General features: G+C 38.8%; 1 long non-coding RNA gene across 1 annotated transcript in view; it reads right to left on the bottom strand.

Annotated features, from left to right (window-relative positions):
* Positions 1–787: 787 nt before the first annotated feature.
* LOC116879642 overlaps positions 788–24,468 on the bottom strand; it is a 73,951-nt gene continuing 50,270 nt past the window's right edge. Inside the window, exons 3-4 of the long non-coding RNA XR_004385072.1 lie at positions 5,792–5,857; positions 788–844 (exon numbers count right to left, since the gene is read on the bottom strand). This is a non-coding gene — a long non-coding RNA (uncharacterized LOC116879642). The remainder of the gene's footprint in view (positions 845–5,791; positions 5,858–24,468) is intronic.

Genomic DNA, 24,468 nt, shown 5'->3' with positions numbered 1-24,468 from the left:
CATCTCCTATGAGGTAACTTCCTTTAACTTCTAGGAGCTCTTTTCCAAACTTCCGGTTTCCTTCTCTTTGACCATTATGGAAGGAAAAACAAGTCTAATAATTGAATCTTGATCCAAACTCACAGGCCATAATTTCAACAGTATTATATCCCCTTAGTACTATAAGAAGGTAAGACTTTTTTCTTCTGCTTGTTGAAACTATTTTCTTCCCATGATAGAAAGAGTTAGTGCACAAGAACTTGATTTAAAAAACACAGGTGCCTGGGTGGCTCAGAGAGTTAAACCTCTGCGTTTAGCTCAGGTCATTATCTCAAGAGTCCTGGGATCAAGCCCCGCATTGGGCTCTCTGCTTGGCAGGGAGCCTGCTTCCCCCCTTCTCTGCCTGCCTCTATGCCTGCTTGTGATCTCTCTGTCGAATGAATAAAAATAAAATCTTTAAAAAAAAAAATACACACCCAGGACAGTTGATCTAGAGCAAATAGGTCAACAAGATGGGTGGATAGGTTAGAACACTAAAGCATAATTAAAACAACTTAGGCAATTGTCTTTAAATTGAGTTTTGAGAAATGATATGAGATTTCACATTAACGATATTCACGTGCCTTTAAGAATACTGCTATAATCAGCAATTACTTTTGAATAAGTCATACAAATTATAGTGTTGCCTAATATTTGAGAGGCTCTTCTCTGCCAACTACTCCCACAACATAGCTTTCCTAAGAGCATGGAAGTCCATTGAGTCTGTACCTAACATTGGCAAGTGTACGTGACATCATGATTTCACTCACCAGGCGATAAAATGAGTCACACTTGAAATTGCTTCATCTCATGAAAGTCAAACAACCTGTCAATTAAAAGAATAATAATAATGAATTCAATTTATTTTACAGAGTTCGTAGGCTAAAAATGCATATCCTAGTCTGTTCTACCGAGGCAAGAAAAGTCTTCTGCTTGCTGTACCTCTGAAGTTGTTTTTTCGTTTTTGTTTTTGTTTTTTATCTTAAAGAACTTGTGTTACTTCAAAACAGCAGAACAATTCTTCCTGCTACAACTTTTTCTTCAGTCATGGATATGCTTCTGGGATTCTAATTTCCGATATTATTTCTTTCCTCTTTCAGGCAGACATACCTGAATTTTAAACATTTCAGGCAGGTGGACTGCTTTCCTTTCCCTTTGTTTCTGAGCCAGATATTTGGCTTCCTAAACACACACCTCTAGATTTGACTTTATGGAATGTCTGCCAGTGAGAAATATAAATTTAATGACTTTTGGGTTTGCCAAAAGCATTCATCATCATCCAAGTAAATCTTGCCCATCCTGCTTAGATAATTCTACCTAAAATTCATCCTCTCATCAGTCCAACATGTATCACAGAGTTGATTTCTATTTATTGTTGCCCTGGCTAGCTCCCAGTTGTGTGTATCATCCTACCTTTTCTGGGCGTAATGTCTAATGACGTGAACTTCACAAACCCTCTTACCACAAGTGGGTCACTTTAAAACTCACCTAATAGGGGGGCCTGGGTGGCTCAGTGGGTTAAGTGTCTGCTTGCGGCTCAGGTCATGATCCCAGGGTCCTGGGATCGGGCCCCACATGGGGCTTTCTGCTCAGCAGGGAGCCTTCTCCTTCTCTCTCTGCCTGCCTCTCTGCCAACTTGTGATCTCTGTCTGTCAAATTAAAAAAAAAAATCTAAAAAAAAAAATATATATATATATGTGTGTGTGTGTGTGTGTATATATATAAAATAAATAAATAAAACTCACCTAATAGAAAGACAAAACAAAAAACTCACCTAATAGGGCCTGATGCATTCTGTGCTAACTTTCCAAGTCTTTCCCTCTCTCAGATCTGTCCAAGTTACCTGTGCCCTCCATGTATGTAGCTTTTCTAGCCATTGAGGGATGAAGGCTAAATAGTAACCAACGGTTATTAGTTACTCTCCAGAGCCTCCAGAAGGCATACCTCAATAGCTTCTTAGATCTTTGCTCCAACTGGTGAAGTCAATGCAATATGCTTTCTACAATTTTGCCTCTCCTCTGGTCATGGACATTTTTCGTCACATTCTTTTATTTGTGGTAGTTGGTATGATTTAAACAGAGAAAGAAAGTTATTGAAAGGATATCTGATTGTCCATATCTTCGGGAAGTCTAGAGAACTATGTTCAGAATGGGCAAATAAAAAGGGAGGTTACTGCACCAAAGCCATAGCCAGAATCATGCCACAGAACCAGTCCGGCGAGAAAACACCCACATTTCAGAGCCCCTGGCGAGAACATCCACACCACCGGCGCTAACATCGGCCCCACCCCTGCCTCCGTTCCCAGTGTGCACACTAAAACCACACAGCCAGAAAAATTTCCCTAACGTTCCTGACCCTTTGTCTGCATCAGTAGCTTCTGACTCAAAATCCAAGAAACACAGGTCTGATTGCTGAGCCTAAGAACCAAGGCCTTCACTCAGGGAGGTTAGAAAGGAGGTTTCAGTTCTACTCAGATTCAGTAGAGGAAGATGAGCTCTGCCACCTAAGAATCGTATAGTACAGGTTTTGTTTGTTGTAATGTGGGAAGGGGATTCAGATACTACACAGACAAAAAAACACGTGCATCTTCATTGCAGTACTCTGTCTCAGGGAATAAACTGACCACATTATCGATACGCTCTACCATACTTGGGTTCCTGACACGGAATATGTGTTTTTCGTCTTCCTTCACTTAAGCACTACATGGCCCAAACTGTACCCTAAGGCACCCCAGGTCCCACAAAGAAGTCAGAGAGTTTTAAGCAAAATTTCAACGACAGCACAGAAGCATTTGTTGGACACCATGACTACCTCGGGGTGATTCACAGTTTCATTAGATCACACTACACTCTTTGCGGTGACATTTCTTTTTTGGGAAAGCCGGTTTTCAGCAGTTGCTGTAATAAAAAGCAAATACCACATGAAAATCAATGAAGAACAGGAAATGAGAGTGGCAGTGTCCAGACTGATTCCAAGGCCAGCGAAGGGAAGCAGTGCCTAACACGCCTACACATTGACAATCTTTGTAGTTCAAGAATGAAACTAAGTATTCTTCAGGGATATGTACTGGCTTTACAAGTAGCTACTTGGTTGTTAAAACACAAATATTGGGACACCTGGGTGGCTCAGTGGGTTAAAGCCTCTGCCTTTGGCTCGGGTCATGATCCCAGGGTCTTGGGATCGAGCCCCACATCGGGCTCTCTGCTCAGCAGGGAGTCTGCTTCCTCCTCCCTCTCTGCCTGCCTCTCGGCCTACTTGTGATCTCTGCCTGTCAAATAAATAAATAAAATCTTTAAAAAAAACACAAATATTTATTAAGGTGTTTGAATCTGATAACTTAATAAATGGAACTATTAGGTATTTTTTTTTAAAGATTTTATTTATTTATTTGACAGAGGGAGAGAGCACAACGAGGGGGAGTGGCAGGCAGAGGGAGAGGGAGAAGCAGGCTCCCTGCCACGTGGGGCTCCTGCGATTCTGATGTGAGGCGAAGCGCTTAACCAGCGGAGCCACCCAGGCACCGCTTTGGTATTTCTTTTGGCCCAGGGGTGTTATAGAAAAGTTATCAAGACACTAATGGTGGTGTCATAAACCGAGACAGTTTAGGAAACTCCGAACTAGCGCAAAGTCTACTGATTTAAAACATAAATATTTTTTCCTTCAAAGTCCTGCATTGTTCATGAGAAGCCAGAACTATCCTCCCTCAAAGAGGAATAACTTAGGAGCAAAGTCAAGGGTTAATGAAAGACCATAGCATCTCACTCATATCATAGGGATCAAGTAGGTTGCCTAGGATTTCCATAAGCAAATGACACAGCTGGGAGAGAGCAGGAGATGAAGGCACAGAGGAACTACCCACAAATGCCAAAAACCCTAAGGGACAAGGACAGATTTCAGGAGCCTCCCTATCTTCTAGAAGAGGCACTCCTGCATCTATTACCTAGCATGATTGCACGTATTGCTGCCAGCAAACGTAAGGATGCATATATCTGGATATATATGAGTGTGATTCAGAAAACTTCCGAGTTTGGAAGAATATTACTTGGGCTATTTTAATTATCTTGCTTATTGACGTTTCCAAAGACAGTATCATGTTTATGGATGAATTTCAAAGCAGAGTGCATATAATAACAGAAAAACTACACAGTCATTAAGCTGGGCTTTCTCTTCTACAGACTGAGTATCTTTACCTAGCAACTAGTCTTCCAGAACTCTACCTTTGTGTTGATTTCAGGCTTTCAGTATCCTCAAGAGTGATTTTTATACATTAAAAAAAAAAAAAAAAAATCACTGTTTACTGAAAATCACTGTTTACTGAAATTATTTCAACCTATTAAAGCCATAAATTCAAAAAATACCCTTCTTATTAGGCTTTTAGTTTCAGCTTGCAAACAGTTTTCTCATTTATAAGTGTAGTACGTTTTAACAGAAACTTAAGAGTTCTTTGAATTATGTTTGAGATCACATACACTCTTGACAAATAAATAGCTTCAAACATGTTAAACTGCATTAATTAATATATAGGGAATATATTAATTAATGCAGTTAATCAATACAATTAATTAATATATAGAGAATATACTAATTAATGCTCTACGCTTTAATATGCATGCTTCTCTATGCTTTTGAGGGCATATGCTTTTTGGCTGGCTCAGTCAGAGAAACATGAGACGCTTGATCTTGGGGTTATGAGTTCGAGTCCCATGTTGGGGGTAGAGATTACTTAAATAAATAAAACTTCTAAAAAATTTAAAAATATATATATATGTATATATTCTTTATGCTTTTTAAATATGTCAGTAGTTTGACTTAACACACAAAATCTTCCTAAAATTGGATACTTATTCACCTAACAAGCTTATTAATAGTGCGATTTTCAAGTTCTCTTAAATGTTACAAATACACAATTAAAAAAATAACAAATGTTAGATTCCTTTTTAATACAAAATATTAATACAATGGTTTTCAATCCCTTAAATGTTTCCATAATTCATTTCAAGGGTTCCCAAGACTAAAGCTTCCCAGCTAACTGAAGTTTCCTGCCCACTAGGGAAGAATTTACTAACCCAATTAAGCAAGGTTACTTGTGATTACAAGATTACAGCAATCTCAGCTCATCAGTAGACTTGAAGCTACAGGCAAACAGAGCAATTCTTCTGACCACATCAATGACATACCAAATATCTTTTCATACCACAATGTCATGGGCCTCAGAACTTGAAGGATTAGTCTTAAATAACCAGTGCAAATAAATGTCTGTTATAACTTCCATATAGCTGTCATGAAGGTATAACAATTAACAATTTTACCACAAAGCCCTCAGGTATATGATTGTAGCATAACTATTTTTTTTTTCTAATCTAGTAAAATCTAATCCCTTATCTTGTGTTCAAAAGTTTCTATTATCCTTTGGGTTCTGTAAAAATCCTAAGCATCTTGTGTATACCAGGACATTCGGAAAACATTTTTCCCATCTTTAGATTTCTGTACTCACAGTTGATGTGGCTATTGTCTAAGTCCACTCAGTCCCTTGGAGGTGAGCAGCCCCATAGTAAACCTGAGAGCCTCACATAAGGGCCAGCCTCCCTGAAGCACCAGCCCACCATTGCTATCAGTGGTCTTGCTATCACCTAGGAGCACCAAAAGGGAGGTCACAGAATCATGGAATCAGAATCACTCAAATTTCCAAACACCTCTCTAGATCAGCTCATCTTCACCTCTCTTAACAGCACTGGCACAATCCAGCCCCAAACTTAATTTTGAACAAACAAACCTCAAAGGCAATTATCTTCTAGACACCAGTTGGGTTACCATCTTAGAAGGCTGGGGGATAAAATACCTATGGCAACAAGAACAAATCATAAATTAGTATATTTCAATAAATTGTCTTTCCTCAGAAGCTATATATTTATCCTAATGAGCTTCCTTAAAACATTTCCTAAGATTACTTCTATATATAATTTAGTAGATACACAAAAGAAAAGGCTCCTTTCTGTAAATCACACCCAAATATGTGTGTGTACAACTACAGAATTGGTTGTGATCCTTTTAGAATAATATCTTAAAAACTACATAGTTTGTGGTTTATAAATCATATATGATATAATCAATATTTAGTAAATGCTACTCTGAAAACAGTAATTCATAATTGCTATTGCCAAAGACTATTTTAGTGAGTATATACCATAAAAAACTAGATAAACCACATGGTTCTCTTACTATATATTATGTTATCTTACTGTTCAATATTAAGATTACCAACTCTCAGAATATACTTTTTTCTAAAGATTTTACTTAATTATTGGGGGGAGGTGAGGATGAGTGGGGGAGGGGCATAAGGAGAGAGAGGGAGAAGCAGACTCCCCACTGAGTGTGGAGCACGATATAGGTTCCCATCCCAGGATCCTGAGATCATAACCCAAGCAGAAGTCAGACACAACTGACTAAGCCACCCAGGCACCCCTCAGAACAAATTCTTAATTCAAAAACACAACTGTTACAGATAAAATTTGCTTAGTAACATCATGAGTCAATGGAAAAGTCATGAGAATTTATTTTTAAAGCAATTATTTAATTTAAATTATTAATTATAAATTAACTTGTTTAATTAATTTAATTTAATAATTAAATTACATTATTAAAAATCATTTAAGAGAGATTACAAAACTAAATTCAAAGAAGATGTCAAAATTACAGAATAAGATAGCTTAATGAACAAAATCGCTCAACATAGAGTTGAATCTGATAATAAACACACTGATAATAAACACAAATAAATAAATGGGGAGTGAAACTTCGGGAAGTCCTTCCTTAACCTGAATGATAACTAATAAATACTGAAGAAATAATAAAGATAGAAAATCACTCTTTTGTGATCATCACAATAACTGATTCACAAAAGAATCATCAATGGAGACTTAGAGATCATCAATGGGTAAGAATTTGAGTAGAATTTGAAGAGAAAGAGATTATTTACATCATTTCAAATTACCTCCCCACAGATGGTGTTTCTGGCCGGTAGATCCAGGAATAAAGGCACGGTAACTAGAGCCCTCAGAAAGTGAGTGGGAATTCACAGAAGGGGGAGATCCATGGATGTAGCAACCTGATTCTATTAATAAATATCTTTATTCAAATTTATGGCTGACCTCAAAACTACCTATACATGGCTCAGACTCCAAAAAGATTGCGGCTCAAGTTAAAAATAAAATAATAATAAAAACAACAACAAGAAAATATATTTACTGTCAAGATTTTAACTTTCAATCTCCACAAGTGAGGCAGAATTTGACCTTTAAGTCTAATCAAATTAATATTCTATAAAATAAAAAGATCAGCACTCTTCAAATGAATAAAACCAGGTCTAAAATCTTTACAACATAATTATCACAATGACCACAAGTACTTCAAAATTTCTTGATGTATGAAAAACCAGGAAAATCTAACAAGGGAAATTCTCAAGGGGAAAAAAATCAACAGCGTTAATGGTAAAATGACCCAGATGTGGGAATTATCTGTCAAAGACTTTAAGGAGCTATTAGAAATACATTCAATAAAGTCAAGAAGACTTTAAAGAGTTATTTTGACTATGCTCAGTGATATAAACAAAAGGAAATCTCAGCAGAGAAATAGAAAGTATTTTTTAAATCCAAATGAGAATTATAGAACTGAAAAACACAGTATCTGAAATTATACAGAAAAAAAAATGGTAAACTTGCCATTGAGATACTTGTCCACCAACTGAATCAAGTAATCAAATTTTACATCACCAATAATGGGACAAACTGGTATCATGTGACTTCTGATAAGATGAACTGAGAAGGACACACAGTAATTTCATAATATTTCTGCCAAAAACGTATAACTTAAATTTAAATTGTGAGGAAACACAAGCCAAACCCATATCAGTATTCTATAAAATAGCTGACCTGTACTCTCCAATGAGTACATTGTGATGAATGAGAAAGAAAAATTGCTCCAGATTAAAGATGACCATGATAGGTAGTCTCTAAAATGGCATCAAATGATCCCTGCCTCTTGATATTCATATCCTTTTATAATCCCCCCACCCTGGAGGGTGGGCTAGACCTACTGACCTACTGACTCAATTCTATTGAACTGAATACAGCAAAAGTGATGGATGCCACTTTCAATATTAATTTACAAGAAGACTACTCATGTCTTGCTCAGTCTCTTACCCTCACAATTGCTCTAATGGAAGCCAACAGCCAGGAGCCAGCTGCTCACAACACCACCTACACTATGAAGATGTCCATAGGGCAAGGAACAGAAAGAGTCCTTCAGCCCAGAGCCAGTAAGAAACTGAGACCCCCAGTCCAACAACCCAGGAGCAATGGCATGCTACAAAAGATCATGTGAGTGATCTTGGAAGTCCTTGGATCTTGTATTTCTTTCCCAGTCAGGCCTTCAGATGAGACTGTAGCCCTGCCTGACACCTCTCTGTTAAAGTAGAGACAGTATCCTTAAGGAAGATAAGACTTTGGGCAAATCATACAGCTTTGGAATAAGGGATTCAACAGATCAAGCTCTTAGTAAGCCATTCATTAGTCGTGGATGTGTGACATCCCTCCTATGTGTTCAGAAAATGAAAAGGCTGAGAAATATTGCATTATCTATAATGGCTTATGGAGAGAAGACGTGTCTTCCTTTTTCCCATGAGGGAGGGAAAGACTGGTTCTAAGTTTCATCAAAATTCAAATGAAATGAGAAGTCATGAAGCTAAAGAGAAAACCTGAATTTTTTTAGGTCATTTTTGTCTTTTTTGTAAGACCCAAGGAAGAGTAGTTAACCATTGTATGGACTGCACTGCGTCTCCCAAAGTTCCTGTTAAAGCTCAAACTCCCAGTGTCTCAGAATGTGACAGTGTCTGGAGATAAGATCTTTAAAGAGATGACTAAGTTATAATGAAGCCATTAGTTTGGGCCCTAATCCAATCTGACTGGTGTTCTCATAAGGACACCAAATCTGGACACACAAAGAGACACCAGAGAGGCAAACTTACAGAGAAAAAAACACAAGAAGAGGCAGCAAGGGGACAGCCATCCGCAAGACAAGGAGAGAGGCCCCAGAGGAAACTAAACCTTTACCTTGATCCAAGACACCTGATCTTGGACTGGAAACCTCCACAACTATAAGAAATAAATTTCTGTTTTTTTTAGCTACCCCCATCTATGGTACTTTGTTAGTACAGCTCTAGAAAATTAACAAAATAATTTATCTTCAAAATCATGGAAGAATCTAGCATCTATTTCCACCAGAAAAGTAATTAAGTAAACAAATAAATGGATGGTGATGGTACGACAGAGAAATATTAAGAATATTTTTCCTATAACAAGCCATTCACTAAATAAATACATTGACAATGACAGAGAAATATTAAGAATATTTTTCTCTATAACAAGCCATTCACTAAATAAATACATAAATACATTCTCCCTCAGCCTGACTGAGGGAGAAGAGTGGTAGCATGACCTAGCTGTGACATGTGTTGCAATCAGGGAGGACACAAGAATCTCTGTGAACTATTCCAACTTTGTTAAATATAAAATGACATTGGTCTGAATGCATTTGAGGCCAAGTCAAGAAATTTGAAATGATGAATTCAGTTTTAATTGCTGGTATCATATCCTCACAGTGACTAGAACTAGAATTTCAGTTTTGTGTAGACCTAAGAACCAAAATTTTCTTCCATTTTTTTTTTTTAAAGATTTTATTTATTTATTTGACAGAGAGAGATCACAAGCAGGCAGAGAGGCAGGCAGAGAGGAGGAAGCAGGCTCCCTGCTGAGCAGAGAGCCCGATGCGGGGCTCGATCCCAGGACCCTGAGATCATGACCTGAGCCGAAGGCAGCGGCTTAACCCACTGAGCCACCCAGGTGCCCCTCTTCCATTTCTTTATATAGAACAGGGAATGAATACACACACACACACACACACACACACACACACACACATATGAGTGTGTGTGTGTGTATATATATATATATATATAAAATATATATAGAACAGGGAATATATATATGTGTTTTTTTACACACATATATATATAGAGAGAGAGAATATATAGAACTAGGAATCCTGAGATTCCCAGATAACATTTTAAAACTGTGACCACTTGCAACTATTTATCTCTGTGAATCAAAATTATCTTGCTACTATATAACAAACAAAACTCAGACATCAAAGAATTGCAAAGCTGAGGCTGATATAAGACATAACTGTCATCTATAATCTCCATCAATTTTATATTCAAACAAATGCCCTTATCTTCATTGTTCTAATTTGTAAAATAAATGAATACAAATGAAATGTCTTTTTAACCTAATTTTTATATTGGCCTACTATACAATACTTAACTAAAAAAAAATCTGCTGTTAAAATCACTTGAAAAAAAATTTTTTTAAATCACTGATCTGTAGAAAAAAAAGAAAGTCCCCAACAAGGGACACAATAATATGACCCCACTTAGCCCTTCAGCCCTATCTCTTGCTACTCAATCACACATGGATCCCTGAAAACCCACCATGTTTTTCATCCAATCTCCTCTGTCATCTTCTGTCTATAATGCCCTTTCTCCTTCACTTGGAGTAAAACTCCAAAAAGTCTTTTCTGGACCACCAAGCCCCTTTTGAAAGGACCTCTTTCATAAATCCCTTATAATAACATATATTTTCAAATGTTATATTTACTTACCTACCTTACTCACTAAACTCTGAGTTTCAGGAGGAAGAATTGTGCTTCTAGAGCCTGCCTAGCACATGGTAGACATTCAGATATAATCTGATGAAGGGAAGAGGCAGATGTAGGACACAAGGCTAATATACAAAACCCAACAGGATACAAATGGAATTTGAAATGAAAAACATAATACCATTTACATTAGCACCCCAAATTGAAATGCTAAGTATAACTAACAAAATATGTATAAGATCTATAAGAAAACTGCAAAACTCTGAGAAACAAAATCAAAGGACTAAATAAAGGGAGAGTTATACCGTGTGCATAAACAGAAGACTTAACATTGTTGTCCTTTCTTCCCAACTTCATCTGTAGATTCAGTGCAATCCAAATCAAAATCCCAGCAAGTTATTTTATAGATAATGACAAACTGATTCTAAAGTTTATGTGCAGAGGCAAAGGACCAGAATAAGCAACACCATATTTAAGGAGAACAAAGTTGGAGGACTGAACTGACACAACCTGCTACCAAGATTTGTTGTAAAGCTATAGGAATCATTACAGTGTATTATTGGTGAAAGACTATACAAATAGATCAATTGAACAGAATACAGAACCCAATAGTACAACCTCATAAATACAGTCGAATAATCTTTGACAAGTGTGCAAAGGAATTACAATGGAGCAAAGATAGTCTTTTCAACAAATGGTGCTGGAATGACTGGACATCCTCGTGCAAAAAAATCAAGAAATAAATCTAGACGCAGACTTTACACCTTCCACAAAATTTAACTCAAAATGATAATAGACCTAGATGTAAAGCACAAAACTTCAAAACTTCTGGAATGTAACATAGGAGGAAACCTAAATGACCTTCACTATGGTGATGACTTTAGATTTAACACCAAAGACATAAACCATAAAAGAAGTAATTGATTAACTGAACCTCATTAAAATTAGAAACTTCTGCTGCTCTGCAAAAGACAGTATCAAGAGAACTAAAAGACAAATCACAGACTGGGAGAAAATATTTGCAAAAGACATATAGGCATACATCATTTTACTGGGGTTTGTTTTATTGTGTTTCACAGATAATGCATTTATTATAAACCTTGCACTAAGCAAGTAAATTGGTGCCATTTTCCCAACAGCATTTGCTGACTTCTTGTCTCTGCAACCCATTTCGGTAATTCTCACAGTATTTCAAGCCTTTTTATTATTATTATTTTTGTAATGTGATCTGGGATCAGTGATCTTTCATGTTACTATTGCAACTGTTTGGGGGTGCAACAAACCGTACCTCTATAAAATGACAAACTTAATTTAGAAACGTGTGTGTTCTGACTGCTCTACTGACCACCCGTCGCCCCATCTCTGTCCCTCTTCTCAGGCCTTCCTATTCCCTGAGACACAATAATAATAAAATTGGGCCAATTAGTAACCTATAATGGCCTCTACATGTTCAAATGAAAGGAAGAGCACACATCTCTCATTTTAAATAAAAAACTAGAAATGATTAAGCTAGTGAGGAAGTCATGCCGAAAGTTGAGATAAGCCAAAAGCTAAGCCCCTTGCGCCAAACAGTTAGCCAAGTGGGGAATGCAAAGGAGAAGTTCTTGAAGGAAATTAAAAGTGCTGCTCCAGTGAACACACAAATGATAAGAAAGTGAAACAGCCTTATTGCTGATGTGGAGAAAGTTTGAGTGGTCTGTGTACATCAGTCCAGCCACAACATTCCCTTAAGCCAAAGCCTAATCCAGAGCAAGGCCCTCCCTCTTTTCAATTCTGTGAGGTCTGAAAGAGATACAGACGCTGCCGAATAAAAGCTGGAAGCTAGCAGAGGTTGGTTCATGAGGTGTAAAGAAACCTGTCTCCATAACATCAAAGTGCCAGGTGAGGCAGCAGGTGCTGACGTAGAAGCTGCAGCAAGTCATCCGGAACATCTAGCTAAAGTAACTCATGAAGATGGCTACAATAAACAACGGTTTCAATGTAAACAAAACAACCTTCTATTGGAAGAAGATCCCATCTAGGATTTTCACAGCTAGAAAGTCAATCCCTGGCTTCAAAGTTTCAAAGGACGGGATGACTCTTATCAGGGGCTAAGACAGCTGGTGACTTTAAGTTGAAGCCACTGATCACTTACAATTACAAAAATCCTGTCATAAGAATTGTACTAAATCTACTCTGCCTGTGCTCTATGGAACAATAAAGCCTGAATGACAGCACATCTGTTTACTGAGTATTTCAGGCCCACTGCTGAGAACAAAGAAATTCCTTTCAAAATGTTATGGCTCGGGGTGCCTGGGTGGCTCAGTGGGTTAAGTCTTTGCCTTTGGCCCAGGTCATGATCTCAGGGTCCTGGGATGGAGCCCCACATCGGGCTCTCTGCTCAGCAGGGAGCCTGCTTCCTCCCCTCTCTCTGCCTGCCTCTCTGCCTACTTGTGATCTCTCGCTCTCTCTCTGTCAAATAAAAAAAAAAACAAAACAAAAAAATGATACGGCTCATTGACAATGTATCTGGTCACCCAAGGGTTCTGATGGAGATGTACAATGAAATGAATGTTGTTGTATGCCTGCTAACACAATATCCATTCTGTAGCCCATCGGTTGAGGAGCAATTTCAACTTTTAAGTCTTTTAATTGAAGAAATAAATTTCATAAGGCGATATCTGCCATAGATAGTGATTTCTTCTGATGGATCTGGGCAAAGTGAATTGAAAACTTTCTGGAAAGGATTTACCATTTCAGATGCTACTAAGAATACTTGTGACTCACGGGAAGAAATGTAAAAAAATCATTCTTGACAGGAGTTTAGAAGACGTTGATTCCAACCTTCACAGATGACTTTGAGGGGCTCATGACTTCACTGGAGGAAGTAACTGCAGATGTGGTAGAAATAGCAAGAGAACCAGGATTAGAAGTGGAGCCTGAAGATGAGACTGAATTGCTGTGATCTCATGATAAAACTTCAATGGATGAAGAGTTGCTTCTTGCGGACGAGCAACATGGTTTCTTGAGATGGAATCTACTTCTGGTGAAGATGCTGTAAAGATTGTTGAAAAGACAAAAAAAGAATATTACATAGACTTAGTTGATAAGGCAGCAGCAGGATTTGAGAGGACTGACTCCAATTTTAAAAGAAGTTTGACTCTTGGTTAAGTGTTATCAAATAGCATCACCTGTACAGAGAAATCACTTGTGAAAGAGAGCCAATGGATGCAGTAAGCTTCAATTTTATCTTATTTAAATAAGTTGCCAAGGCCACCCCAACCTTCAGCAATCACCATCTGATCAGTCAGCAGCCATCTTCATCTAAGCAAGACCCTCCATCAGCAAAAAGATTATGACTTGGTGTAAACTCAGCTGATAATTGCCTAATTTTTAGCAATAAAGTATTTTTTAATTAAGGTATGCACATTTTTTAGACATAATGATATTGCAAACTTAGTGGACTCTAGTATAGTATAAACAAATTTTATATGCACTGGAAAACCAAAAAACTCATCTGACATCTGACTTGCTTTATTGTGGTACTTACTGCAGTGATTGCAAATGGAACCCACAATATCTCCAAGTATGCCTGTATCTGAAAAAGACCATTATCCAAAATATACAAAGAACTCTTAAAACTCAGCAATAAGAATGTAAAGAATGTAAACCACCTGACTAAAAATGGGTTGAAGACCTTAACAAATACTGTATACCAATAAAAATATACAGATGGCAAATAAGCATATGTAAAGATTCTTGAGGGGCTCCTGAGTGGCTCAGTTGGTTAAGCATCAGACTCTTGGCTTCAGCTCAGGTCATTATCTCAGGGTCATGAGATCAAGCCTGGTGTGGAGCCTGCTTAAGATTCTCTCCCTCTCCCTTAGCCCCTTTCTTAGAAAGAGAAAGAGAGAGAGAGAGAAAGAAAAAGATGCTTCACATCATATGTCATCAGGGAAATGCAAATTAAAACAAATACCATTACATATCTATTAGAATGGCTCAAATTCAGAATACTGACAGCACCAAATGCTAGCAAGAATATGGAGCAACAGGAACTCTGATTCATTGCTGGTAGGAATGCAAAATGGTACAGCCACTTTGGAAGACTGATAGTTGTTTTTTTGTTTTTTTTTTTTATAAAACTAAACATACTCTCACCATATGACCCAGCAATCATGGTCTTTGGTATTTATTCTAAGGAGTTGAAAACTTATGTCCACACAAAATCTACACATAAATGTTTAGAGCAGTTTTATTCATAATTGCCAAAACTTAGAATCAACCATGATGTCCTCAGTGGGTGAATGGATAAACTGTGGTACATCCAGACAATGGTATATTATTTAGTGCTAAAAAGAAATGAGCTATCAAGCCATGAAAAGAAATGCAGGAAACTTTAATAAACATTACTAGGAGCTGGTTAAGCGTCTGACTTTTGATTTTGGCTTGGGTCATGATCTCGGGGACCCCACGTGGGTTCCATGCTCAGCAGGGAGTCTGCCTGGGACTCTCTCTCTCTCTCTCCCTCTCCCTCTGCCCCTCCCTCCACTCACACTCTCTCTGTCTCTGTCTCTAACTCTCTCTCTCTCTCAAATAAATAAAATCTTGGAAGGAAAGAAGGTGGAAAGGAAGAAGCCAATTTGAAAAGCTTCCATACTGTACGATTCCAACTATACAATATTTGGGAAAGGGCAAAAATGGAGGCAATAAAAAGATCATGGTTGCCAGGGATGGGGGAAGGAGAGAAATGAAGAGGTAGAGCACAGAGGATTTTTAGAGCAGTGAAATTACGCTGTATGATATTATAATGATGGATGGATATCATCACACATTTGTCAAACTGCTAGAATATACACCACCAAGAGTGAACCCTAAGGTAACCTGTAGACTTTGGGTGACTATGATGTGTCAATGCAGGTTCATCCTTAGTAAAACACACACACACATACACACACCCAAACCATTCTGGTGAGTGATACTGGTAATGGGGGAGGCTGTGCATTTGTGGGGCAAGGGGCATTTGAGAAATTTCTGTACCCCCCCTTCTCAATTTTGTTGTAAGCCTAAAACTGCTCTAAACAATAGATTTGGTTTTGTTTTTTTTAAAGGAAGGAAGGAATGAAGGGAGAAAGAGAACGAAGGAAGAGGACAAGTGCTTATTAAGAGGCTTATGAATGAGGAAAGCGTTGCTATTATGTTATGATTTCAAGGAACCACCGGCTGGGCTTTTTCCTCCAAATTATCCCTAATATTGGTCCTCAGCTAACTTGAAATTCCCACCATGAGTGGTTCAGAATTAGGAGAAAGTAATTTAACCAGAAATATTCCTCTGCATCTAAAATACGACAGCACAACCCTAAGGCTTCAGACTAGGTTAACTGACCGGAGGGATGGGCCCAGGAAGAAAGGACAGGAAAACAGAGAACACGACCCATTCTGCGCCAGTTTCCCACTGTGGGAGAGAGAAGCTGGACTCACACAGACTCACCCATGGCAATTCAGCACCCAGTTATGACGTGTAAATATTGCCTTTTGGTGGTTTTTTCCAAACTCTGTGAGATGGGAGGGTGGCACATATCTCTTCACCTAGAGAAACTAGAAAAAAACTTCATTTGGGGCTCCAAAAAGGTTAGATAAGAATCAAAGTTGGCAATAACAGTCTTCACTCCCTGGCCTGCGCAAGAGAGAAGCTAGATTGCCATCCTAATGATAATGTGCTGATTCTGTTTGTTTAACTAAGGTTACACCAGATTAGCTGACCATAATTACAACTAAAATCCATGTCTCTGATACAGTTGAGAGAATGTCTGTTTCACTGCACTGAGCGCCAAGGGAAGGTTCTGAAAGCTCGAGGTTAAGCCAGGCAGCCTCCTGCTCTCATGATCGTGCTGTTTCACTGTCTCATTGGGTCCTTTATCTGAGCAGGGCGATTTCCTAGAGCTTGGGTTTCAGATGGTTTACTTTGATTTCTTGGGGCGATAAAGAAGTTTGCCCATCTTTAAATGGTATTTTTAGTGGCCACACCATTGTAAAACCTTCAGTGCTTTCCTTTTGTGTCTGGGTGGGAAGAGATCTGCCTTCTTACTGCTACACAACCTTACTCAGGCTTCTTTTAGGGATTCTACGCGCACCCCTCCCCCCCACATTCTCTTGTTGTCTTTCATGCTTTGCAGAAAATACTGAAGTCTGTTGTTAATGGTCCTTCCTTCATTTAGTCGGCCTTGAATTTGATGCTTAGTTGCTGGAGAGTTAGAAATCGATCACTTCGCTCAGTCACTGGCCGTTGTCTTGAGTGGGTCAGGGAGCCCCTTCACATTTTACCAGAATCTTTTTAACAGTTTCTGCTCTCTTCTCTGTCTGGTCCTTTCTCTATTCATTCCGGTCTGCTTTTAAATCATGAAGCAGATTGCAAACCAAATTTGACTAAAATTTCAAGAAGTCGAGGCGAGATAAGTAAGCTGAGAGCAGAATTGGACTAAAGAGAAACATTTGAGGGATTGTGATATTTTTCCCTCAAACCATCCCAGACCTTCCTTAAATAGAGCCCACAGTTTGTGGGCTCTCTAATGAATAGGAACCAAGCAGCAGCTTCACGTTTGAGACATGCTATTACCATTTTTTTTTTTTTCATCCCAGCTCCTTAATTAGGGGCTTTAAAGGAAGGTCGCCCACAGTTCCTGACAAACATCATTAGCTTCATCAGAATGAAATGCCTGATCCTGGAACTCTTATCTGAAGAACTTACTGTGTTTGTCAAAGGGCTGCACTGAGTCTGTGACATTTTCTACATGTGTAGAACGCAGGAAGAATACATCGAGTGAGGATTAGTCTCAGAGTTTATGAAATCACTATTCCTGAAGATCTGATTTTCTAGAATTGATTTTTATATACCTCAGTTAGGGGGTAGACCACATCAGTTTTCACTGAGGCTGACAGTTGGCTTGACTGAGACCCATAGGAATTACGTTTTATCTGTATAAAGACACACACAACACACACACACACACACACATACCCCCAAATTTCCACAAACAGTATTTATCCCTAGTATGTGCATATCCTTCACTTTCTATCTTATTTCATTTTTTAAATGCAAATTCCCAAGTAATTGACTTCCCAGACTAAAGAGTTGCAACCTTCGGTTGGAAAAACACTCAACAGGATGACCTTTTATTTTTTTCTAACCCTGTAATTCAATACGGTGTGATTTTGAATTGAGGACAAGCCTGATGAGTTTGAGGTATGGAATAAAGGAATCCGATCAGCTTGGGTTTGTTGTGTTTTTAAATCTTTCTATGTGTTCCTTCTCTTCACCCTGAGAGGATTCCATTATCTTTGCTCAAAGAGCAGACACCGCTCTGGCTGTTTCCCCTGCTTCTCTTTGATCCCTGCAGCCGAGCTGGGCCCTTCCCCCAAGCCCTCCCTTCCACACTCAGACCCTGGGGGTTTGCTGGGCTGGGAGCCTGCTGAGTGTTCACTGTGCTGTTTGGCTGTTCCCACCTCCAACCTGCTCCATTCCCGGGCTGAGTTTTCATTCCAGATCTGCCAGGTTAATGGGATTATTGTTCTTCTCTTATTGTTTTTTTCATATTTCATACAGTGTTTGTCAGTTTGTTGCTGAGAGGACCAAAGTGGGCGGGGACCGTATTTTAGGAATAAATGTTTTCTCATTAGCCAGGACTTAATCTAGTAAGAATTTATCCACTCTCAAATAAACTACTTCTGTAGGTGATTTTAAAAATCTGAATTTTTTTAACCGTTAAAAGGTAACACAATGTATCTTGCACCACAAGCCACATTTTAAAAAATGTATTTATCATCAACACCAAATCAATTACATGGCATTTTTCATTCAAATTTTAATTTTGACCAGAAAGGTAAATTAATGAAATGATTATACTATTTATTTTACCCATAATATTTTATGACATTTACTGAGCACCTGTTAGGTACAAAGCAAGGTATCTAAAATACATTTCCTGACTTCAAAGCATCTAGACCTTCAGAAGGGAGATAAAAAATGCATGCAAATAACCATCTTACAGAATAAGATTATTATAAATGACTTGAACACGGACAATATAAAGCTCAATCAAAGTATTTCTTCCTTTTCAGAACCCATAAGCGTGAAAAGAGAGAAATCACTTCTGTTTTGTCCCTTCAGGGTATGATACTGCCAAATGTCTCCATTCCTATTCTCACTGAGTACATGAATGGATGAATGAAGAAAGGGATGAAACTGACTGCTTACTTTGTGCCATGTGCTGTAAGAGTGATGGAATGGCCTTCCTATTCATCTTTCTTTGGTTTCTTCATGTACTACTTCTCAAATGAACTGGCTGCCTGAGAACTGGACTGATAATGAAAGCAAGCCCTGTACTAGGGTGGATAGAGACTGAGAAATGCAAGAGGCATGTAAATAAGGCCATTAGGAAATAGCTCTTTCCTTCCCTGTGATCGTCTAGAGTGATATTGTACAATAGAAATACAAAAATGAGCCATATTTATAACTATATATTTTATAGTAGCCAGATTTTATAATCAAAACATAAAATTTACGTTAACAACATCTTTTATTCAACCCAATAATCTAAAATACTATTATTATACCATGTAATCAACATAAAAATATACAAGCAAAATATTTTACTTTTTTGTCTTTTTGGACTACTGTCTTCAAATTCTGGCATGTATTTTTCTCTTACACACATCTCACACTTCATGTGTTCAAGTCACTAGTGACTACTGTGTTGGACAACACAGGGCTAAATAAAAAAGCAGAACAAAGGAAAAGCCTAAATGCTTGAAGAGTTTTTTCAGCATTTTGAGGGAAGGACTCTTGTTTCATTGGGGGGGGGGAAGCCTGAAAATTATTTTCTCTGAATTTTAATGAAAAAATGGAGTTGTCAACTCAGGAGCCACTCCCTTCTCTTCTTCTAGCCTCTGAGTCCTAGAGAACTGAGACAGAACTGGGATAGTCTCCTCTGCCTCCCCAGTAGTCAGGAGCAGCATCTGTTGCAAGGACAACAAAGATGACCCCTATACCTTGCAGGTGATAACTGCTTTCGTGTACAATATCTCACTGAATCATTTTAATCATCCTGCATAGTAGTCAGTGGAAGCATTACTATCCTCATTTTACAAATGAATGAACTGAAATTCAAGGAGATTAAATGACTCCACAGTTAGTATCCAAATGTTTTGACATTTAATCTAGTACGTGTCCCACTAAATCAGAGCTGCCTGATGAAAGAAAATTATATTATATATATATATATAAACAGAAATATGAATATTTTTTCTTCTTTAGCAACACCCCCCCCCAAAATCCCCCCCAAAAACAAAACCAGTGATCACTTTACAAATGTAACACACAAATAACCTCTTGGCCAACTGAGTTTGTAGCTAAATTTTTATATATTTTTAAGTTGGATATTGTTGTTTACTTTAACAATTTTGAACGCCTGAAGGTTGAGAGCAAGTTAATACATTACAAAGGCAAAGATTTTACGTTGGCCCTGAAGTGTGTTGCAATCATTTTTGTCTGGGAAAATAAACACAAGTGGATCAGCAGCATGTTTGTTATATGAGATGTTGGCAGAGTCCCAGGCCCCAGGATGTTGGCTTACCTACCAACAATACCTCCCTTTCAGGCAATGCCAGCTATTTTATGAGAACATCTGAGTGTCTGGAAGGGCACTGCTCTAGTCAGCGCGACTGAACTTTACCACCACCATGTAGGGAATTACAGCACTTCTACCATCTTTTGATGCATCCTTCTTCTGACACTGTGTGAAAAACACTGTGACAGAGGATAAAGACAATTCACTCCTTGAGAATCAGAATTCTGTCTTTTGAAGAAAGGTCCCTAGAATAAACATTTAATATGTTTATTGCTCTCAATTTTAGAAACGTAATAGGCTCAAGAGCCATATTCACATTGATCTGTTTTAACTGTGCATGTTTTTTCTGCTCTACCCAACTGTGTTCCTATTTTTATTCTTTTCATTCCACTCTGGAGCCGCTTTGCCTCCTACTTAGGCCACCAATTATACCCATTCAAAATATATGATTTTTTTCCCCTCTTTCATTTTAGACCCACTCTCTTAGTCCTCAGCTACTCCTTCTCTTAGTTAACCCTTGACAAATCATAATGAAATAAATTTAGCTAGTTGTGGAGAACAAGAATCATTACGCAAACTGGGATGGCCCAGGAGCATCTTAAAAAATCATTTGGCTAGTCCTCAAAATGTGGACAAACTGGTAAAATCCAGCTAGGAGACAGCGCATCCAGCCCATCTCATTCACAATAAATCCTCTGGCGTTTCCTAACAGCCGCAGCAGAGATGCCAGGAAAGGTGATTCGCTGACTAAAGTGCTGAATAATGAACCTGTGCCCTATTTATACACGGTGCACTGTGATTTCCTTAACAGTCGGCAAATGGGAACACAAAGGGAAGACACCATGGCCCACTAAACCACTCTCATTGTCTAGTTTATCACTCAGCTCTATCCCTTCCTTCCTCTTTAGGAAATGGGGGTACATAAATAAGTAATATAAAACTTGCAGAAAAATATTAAAATATCCAGACACTTTTGTAGCAATCAGCGTTTTTTCTCAGTGGCAGTAAAAAGCATTCTTACCTCCCTAATAATCCTCTCTCTAGAATTCTTATGCTGAACCTAGTATCCAGCCAGTGTGGCAAATTATTTGATCTGCTGGGTATACTCAAGTAGTTTACTAGCTAACTTTCTTTAGAGATTTTTTAAAAAAGGTTTTATCAATTTATTTGAGAGAGAGAGAGAGACAGAGCAGGGGGAGGGGCAGAGGGAGGGAAAAAGAGAGAGAGAGAATCTCAAGCAGACTTTCCACTGAGCAGGGTGCCCAATGTGGGGCTTGATCTCACAACACTGAGGTCATGACCTGAGTCAAAACCAAGAGTCAGATGCTTTACCAAATGAGCCACCCAGCCGTCCCCTAGACTTAAAAAAAAATAATTTACTGACAAATTTGGAAAGTGGTGAGGCTCTTTAGCAGTTTAAGGTTAATGTTACCAAGAACAGTCTGCTTCAAAGGAACACATATTGGAGCAAACGTACCCTTACTCCATCATCATCTTCACAAGTGTGCAGCCATGGGAGAACAGAAATTTACTGGAATAAATTTGATAGTGTAAATTCTACTATACACTAATAGTTCCTCAAAAGACACAGATGCTACTAAGATATTTCACTGGTAAGATTCTTTCCTCATCTCTGTCGCCTACATTTAAGGTTTGAGTGATTTCTCTTTCTAGGGCCACCCCATAATTTCTTTGTTGGTTAAAAATGTGTTAACATTTAAAGCATCAAATTAGATGGCTGGAGAACCGGCTAACTGACCCAAGTGCTCTGCCTTTCTCAATCCCCATATTCCCAAGAACATTTACCCTCTTTTCAACAAGCACCTAAAGAGGGGTTTTTTTTTAAGATTTTAAAAATATTTTTAATTTATTTGACAGAGAGGGAGAGAGAGCACAAGCAGGGGGAGTAGCAGGCAGAGGGAGAGGGAGAAGCTCCCTGCTGAGCAAGGGAGCCAGATGTGGGGCTCAATCCCAGGACCCTGGGATCATGACCTGAGCTGAAGGCAGTTGCTTAATCAACTGAGTCATGCAGGTGCCCCTTAAAAGGTATCTTAAAAGTATCTTACTGAGGGGATGCCTGGTCAGTTAAGTATCCAACTCCTGATTTCAGCTCAGGTCATGATCTCCCCACCCCTCCACATCAGACTCCCCGCTCAGTGGGGAGTCTCCTCAAGATTCTCTCTCCCTCCCCCTCAGTCCCTCCCCCACTCTCTAAAATTAATAACCTTTTTAAAAAAGTATCTGATGTGGGTTTAAATGCAAGAGTATCTACAAACACTGGTATGGCTTATAAATTACATAGAAGAATAGCAAGAAAAACGGTCCGATTGTCTATATAGTCTGTTCACTGGCTCGGTTTCAGGTATCCTGTCTGAAAGTGCATATACACATTTTCCCAGAAGCCGTCAGCTACCACTTCTTTTATTGTTTTAATAGCTCACTTCTCGGAATCTTAAACACAGACACACACTGGCAAAGTTCTTGGTTTCAAAAGAGTTGCTTAGGGCGACTGTACTGGAACAGACGCCAAAACAGTAATGATCTTACCTCTAAACACCAAAGACACTGACACACCCTCCTGCCGGCTATTCTCTGCCAAAAAGTACAGGGAGCGACGAAGCTCCCTGATGGAGAGAGAAAGAAGTTATTGCTTCATTTTATTTTATTTTTTTTTAAGATTTTATTTATTTATTTGAGATAGAAAGTGAGAGAGCATGAGCCCGGGTGAGGGGAGGGCAGAGGGAGAGGGATAAGCAGATTCCCCTGAGCAGGGAGCCCGATAGAGGGCTGGATCCCAAGACCCTGGTATCATGACCCGAGCTGAAGGCAGATTCTCAACCAACTGAGCCACTCAGATGCCCTTATTTCATTTTAAATGAATAGGGTTTAAAGTTATGAACTAGAATGAATTAAGAACATAAAAATTATTTTTCAGGGTTTAGTAAAATATTCAAAGATCTGATAGGGCCATGAATCTTTCTTTCTTTGTCATCATCATACAAGTTAATTATATTTACTTCATATAAAAATAGGAAACATTAGAGAAGCATAAAAATCATTAAGATACCTCACAATTGGGGCACCTGGATGGCTCAGTGGGTTAAAGCCTCTGCCTTTGGCTCAGGTCATGATCCCAGGGTCCTGGGATGGAGCCCTGCATCCTGCTCTCTGCTCAGCGGGGTGCCTGCTTCCCTTACTCTCTCTCTGCCTGTCTCTCTGCCTACTTGTGATCTCTGTCTGTCAAATAAATAAATAAAATCTTAAAAGAAACAAAAAGATACCTCACAATTGGGCCCCTGAGTGGCTCAGTTGGTTAAGTGACTGCCTTCAGCTCACGTCATGATCCTGGAGTCTTGGGATCAAGTCCAACATGGGGCTCCCTGCTCAGCAGGGAGTCTGCTTCTCCCACTGACCTCTCTCCTCTCATGCTTTCTCTCTCTCTCTCTCTCTCTCTAATAAATAAATAAGATCTTAAAAAAAAAAGATACCTCACAATTTCACTTCCTAAACATGTAAACATTTAGACTATGTGTGTTGGTAAACACATACATACATATGGATTCTTGTTTATTTATTTATTTATTTGACAGACAGAGATCACAAGTAGGCAGAGAGGCAGGCAGAGAGAGAGGAGGAAGCAGGCTCCCTGCTGAGCAGAGAGCCCGATGTGGGGCTCAATCCCAGGACCCTGAGATCATGACCTGAGTGGAAGGCAGAGGCTTTAACCCACTGAGCCATCCAGGCGCCCCTACATATGGATTCTGACATAGACATATAGACAAATCTTTCTTAGCCAAATGATATCATAAATTATATTTTGTTGTACAAATTGCCTTTATTACTTAACAAAAAATTATAACTCACCAAGTCAGTAATTAAGTATCTACTACATCACTGCTAATGGGAGCATAGTATTCTTTTTTTTTTTTAAGATTTTGTTTATTTATTTGACAGAGATCACAAGTAGGCAGAGAGGCAGGCAGAGAGAGAGAGGAGGAAGCAGGCTCCCGCCGAGCAAAGAGCCCGATGTAGGGCTGGATCCCAGGACCCTGGGATCATGACCTGAGCCGAAGGCAGAGGCTTTAACCCACTGAGCCATTCAGGTGCCCCAAGGGAGCATAGTATTCTTTAATGT

Source organism: Lontra canadensis, unplaced genomic scaffold (genome assembly GCF_010015895.1).
Source record: "Lontra canadensis isolate GAN:19392208 unplaced genomic scaffold, GSC_riverotter_1.0 scaffold62, whole genome shotgun sequence".
Classification (NCBI taxonomy): Eukaryota; Metazoa; Chordata; class Mammalia; order Carnivora; family Mustelidae; genus Lontra; species Lontra canadensis.
Note: the sequence above shows the minus strand (reverse complement) of the source record. Positions and strands in the feature narration are given on the sequence as shown.